The sequence below is a fragment of the Poecilia latipinna genome, unplaced genomic scaffold (assembly GCF_001443285.1).
Source record: "Poecilia latipinna isolate Pla-1442-1.1 unplaced genomic scaffold, P_latipinna-1.0 Scaffold2493, whole genome shotgun sequence".
Taxonomy (NCBI): domain Eukaryota; kingdom Metazoa; phylum Chordata; class Actinopteri; order Cyprinodontiformes; family Poeciliidae; genus Poecilia; species Poecilia latipinna.
In genome coordinates this window covers 6230-10830 of record NW_015115109.1, presented here as the reverse complement: position 1 = coordinate 10830, position 4601 = coordinate 6230, and the positions used below count along the sequence as shown (strand labels likewise).

At 37.0% G+C, this 4601-nt stretch overlaps 1 long non-coding RNA gene across 1 annotated transcript in view; it reads right to left on the bottom strand.

Annotated features, from left to right (window-relative positions):
• LOC106938047 (uncharacterized) overlaps positions 1-4477 on the bottom strand; it is a 19679-nt gene extending 15202 nt beyond the window's left edge. Inside the window, exon 1 of the long non-coding RNA XR_001422518.1 lies at positions 3436-4477. This is a non-coding gene — a long non-coding RNA (uncharacterized LOC106938047). The remainder of the gene's footprint in view (positions 1-3435) is intronic.
• Between the last annotated feature and the right edge of the window lie 124 nt (positions 4478-4601).

The window sequence follows — 4601 nt, the reverse complement described above, 5'->3', positions numbered from 1 at the left end:
GCTCCTCTCCAGCCCGCACCTGTCCTTCAGCCTTTCTCCAGGCTATTCTGCATCCCCACAAGCTGACCCGTACCCTTCAGGCACCTCGGCCCCGGCCTTGGCCCCCTTTTTTGGGGGGAGAGCATCCCTAATCAGCGTTGGGGATGTTCACCCGAGTTCACAGCATCACCGCTCAAATCTTCTGCCGGGGCCCGAGCGCCAAAGAACTGTTATTCATTTCTAAAGAATTGTTATTCATTTTGTCATTAAATTCTTTAATTATCTTTTCTGCGTCTGAGTTTATCCAGATTGAAATACCTTTATCTTGTTTTTTTTTTCTGTCCTTCCTTTATTTTCTCTGTCCCTGAAGGATAAATCTTTTTTGCCATATTGTTTTGCCAACTTCCACAGGAACCTTGGAGGTTTGGATGCGCACTGCACATTGAAGCTCATATTACTGTTGAAGCATGACCTAACATGGCCACCAGGGGGCGCTCAAGAGGAATTTATAATTTTTTTTTTTCTTTTTGTCCATATGAAGGATTTTTACATACATAATCAAATATATATTGTAAAAATATATATATGCAACTTTATAATGAAATTGTGTGTTTTGTTAATATAGCCACAAAGAAATCATCACATAAAACATAAAAAATCAGTTCCACTTAGGGGAAACTTACTGGCTCTGGAACCCTATGCGGCTGCCTAGTTTGCTTTGCCTTGGGCCGGCCCAGAATGTCATGCAATATTTTAAACCATGATGTCTTAGGGTGCATTCACACCTCCCTGTTCAGTCCACTTTGATCATTCATTTGTCTAGAGAGTCAGATTCATTTGGGGAGTGTGAATGCAAATTTGAATTCCAAAATAGACTAAACAAAGCGAACTCTGAAGTGCCTACAAACCTAGGTCTCGGTCCGGTTGAAGAGAGCTCTGATGTGGTCAGAAGGCAGTGAGAATGCAAACGGATCAGAGGTCAGTTATCATGGCAATGGGTCTGCGTGCCATCACAGAGAGCGAGGAAATGCAGAATATACATTTAAAGCTGTTTATCAGCTTGTTTTCCCTTTGATGTGACATACTGCAGCTGCTATAATTTTTAAACCTTTAATAAATGACAAAAACTGGGCTAATTTCCTTGTTTGTTTGAACATATATTTATAACAATCAAATATGACATATTTCATAAAGTACGAGACATGGTTTGTTACATTTTGACAAACTAATTTTAACAGCGGCAATTATGTAATATTAAATTGACCGATATAAAAGAGCAAATTACTTATTCCTCTCTTGCATCTTGACAGAGACCAAACTGTTTATAGATTTAAATCCAGGGAGAATACATATTTCTTCTTCAAAACATCAGAAATATTCTCAGCTTTAATTTAAGCCATATTTCTAGAAATTAGGTAAAAAAATAAGGATGTTACAATAAGGGCTGTTGGAGGGGGGGCCTCAAAGTTGAACAAGATCTTAAAACACCATAACAACATAGCAACAACCCATATTTATCAATAATCTAAAATTTAGTCAGATTATACTATATTATTGTCATCATGTGGGAGCAATGCAAAGCAAATTTAGTATAATGTTTCTGTTTCTGTTGACGACAGAAAGCTGTGTTGATCTGAGACTGTAGTTTTTAATCAGACCGTCAGAGAAAAGGTCGCTGGTCATTAAGTATGTTATGAAATAAGCAAATTTGCTGCTATTTTAATAAATAAGCCCTACTACTTCTGCTTAGCCTCTATAACAACTTGTCTGCAGACTGCTTTAAAAATAAAAAAAAAAGCTCAAAAGGACTAACTCTACATAAATTTCTGATGTTAGCACCTCTGAGATCTAGAATTGTAAGACAGATGTATCAAAGCAAAGAAAACTCAGTAGCTGCTGTTAGGGCCCCCCAGACCTTCAGGGGCCTCTATAAATGGTTGAATTGTAACACAGACCATACATCTAAACCTGTAGCATTCATTTATAGAGAATGACAATGTTATTACATTTTATTTAATGCATTCAGCAGAGAAAACAAAATAAATAAAAAATAAATCGTACATTTAAGATTTAATTAGGAAGTTTACTTTGTAAAAGTGCAAAGAATCATCTGGATAGTTTGATTATTGTGACACCATGGCTACAATATGGTGTAATCTCTGTTTGAGCTGGGTTTCTTCACAAATACATTACAGCAAATAATAACCAATAATCAGTGATTGATTTAAAACTCAGCCAATTGTCACAGACTTCATCTACATTTAAACACTGTTAGTGATGCTGATGTTCTTAGTAGGAGGTGGTTGGTGGGGGCTAAATCATGATTCTGTCTAAGGCCCCTTATCATCTTGGGCCGGCCCTGCATGAACAGCGAGCCGCATCTCTGTGCTGAAATCTACCTGGAATCCCCCGGTGCCAACTTTGCATTAAAATGTCATTGTTTACAAAATAATACAACGATGACACTTTTTATGGACTTTCAGTGCAACTTCTAGAGTAACTTTGCATTAAGTGTCATTATTTACCGAATGACACTTCATGACAGCAGTCAGACATTCATAAAGACTCCTTCATGTTTATGACATTCTCATGTCAGTCTTATGCACACCCTGTCAAATAAAGTGTTATCAAATTTTATTTTATTTTTTTTACATAATTTGAACTAACCAGAAAGCATAATCTTTCATCATTCATAGATAAGAATTACAAATATTTTTAAAACCTCTCTTGTCAGTTATTGGAATAACTTTTCTCATAAATATGTGGTTGTTTTGACAAGAAATACAAATCTCATCAGGCACGTGCTTCTCAGCATAATACCCCTGTGCAACCTGGCGTCTGCACTGCTGTGACAGGCAGCCTCAGAAAATGAAAGGAGGGGTAAGGAGATATGTTTGTTTTTTCCGTATCACAACTGTTGTCTGTGGGAGTTTCAGCCAGCCTTGCTCCCTCAGTGACACGAGTTGTACAACACTTGCTGGCCACATACAGAATATATATATATATATATATAGTTTGTTTACTGCCTTTCTAGTCATACTGACCACACACTGCATGCGGTAAATAAACTTCCAAATGTATTGTTCAATAAATGCACACGAGAACATCATGAGGATTAGGAGGATAAAGAACATATTGGGGAAAGGGATCTTTGAAGAAAGAGATGAAAAAGTAAAGCTTGTCTAAACTACTCAGTTTACAGTTGTGAAAAATTAAAGGAGACAGACAAAATGTCAGAGGAAAATTAGCTAAAACAGAGGCAACCAGATAACTACTGCTAACCATTATATTAGTACTTTCAGAAACAAAGCATAAACTTGCACACACATTTCTTGTTGTTTAAGCTAAACACCAAACTGAAGGTGTTATTTTTGACAATTTATTTCTAAAAATAATGCATTGATTACATAACACAATCACCTCATCCTAATTTGAAGACATACATAGAGTACTTACACAGGACTATTGTCCAAAGAGTGACGATCGACCAACATCTCTGGGAGAAAATCCAATTTAAAAGAGGTCATAACGGTAAAATCGTTTCTTTGTCTTCCTTTTTTACACAAGGGAGCTGCACAGTTCCAGGGATGATTAGTAAACAATTTATCCCTGCTTGTATGCCTCTGGGGACTTAGAGGTTAAGGTTACCAGGCTTTAGTTCAGTGGCTCGAAGTTTGATGGGGTGCTAAAGTGATTTTGGCAAATAAATAAATCAATGCTTGTATCAAAAAGATCCACTTAAAAAATCCATCTAATAGATGTATCAGATGTTCGAAATGCCAAAAATGACAGCTGTGTGGATGCTGGGAAAAACCCCCATGAAAACTGAGAGACACTGGAACAGCAAGGGCGAGACAGAATAATGGGCCATGTGCCCACCACAACTAATGTGCTGATGGTTCATATTCTTTGTGTGACAGAGCAGCTAAATCTGCTGGCCTCAGAGAAAAGTACTAAGAGTGTCAAACTGATGGTGATAAGGCTGACTGGGCAAATGGAATGAACAGGGAAGCAATGTTGCTTTATAGTCAGCAACCAATTCCTGAATAGGTGTGAGCATCCTTGTATATTATCTATTCAGAATACATATCACAATCACATTTTAGAAAAATGTTAAGTCACAGAATTTTTCTTTTTTCTTGGGCTGGTATCAAAGTGCTGTCTAAACCAGGTGGAGATACCGCTGCCCTCCAAAGTCACTGCTTCCTTTATTTGTTTTTTTGACCTCTCCAAGTATTTGTCTGAAGCTCTTCTGTTCTTCCTTTTCTACTGACAAACTGTCCTTCAGCTGGTTTACTGGAAGTGTTCGTTTTGACTGTCTGATTCAAGTAACCGTTATGGAAGTCAGCTGCTGTCAGTCGTTTGTTCAGAAGAACTGTCCTAAAGGCCACCCAACCATCCTGAAAAATAAAACAAATATATGTTAAATTATAAACAGCTATAGTTTTATTCATTACTTTGTTTTGAGCTATATAAAAGAAAAAAAAGGCATCTCTACATCACAACACATTGAGTCATCAAATTCATGTTTTACAGTAATACTGTATTTAGACATACAGAAGAATGCATTTAGCTCAAATGGAGTGGGAAGAAGACAAACATATTTATACACATATATATAT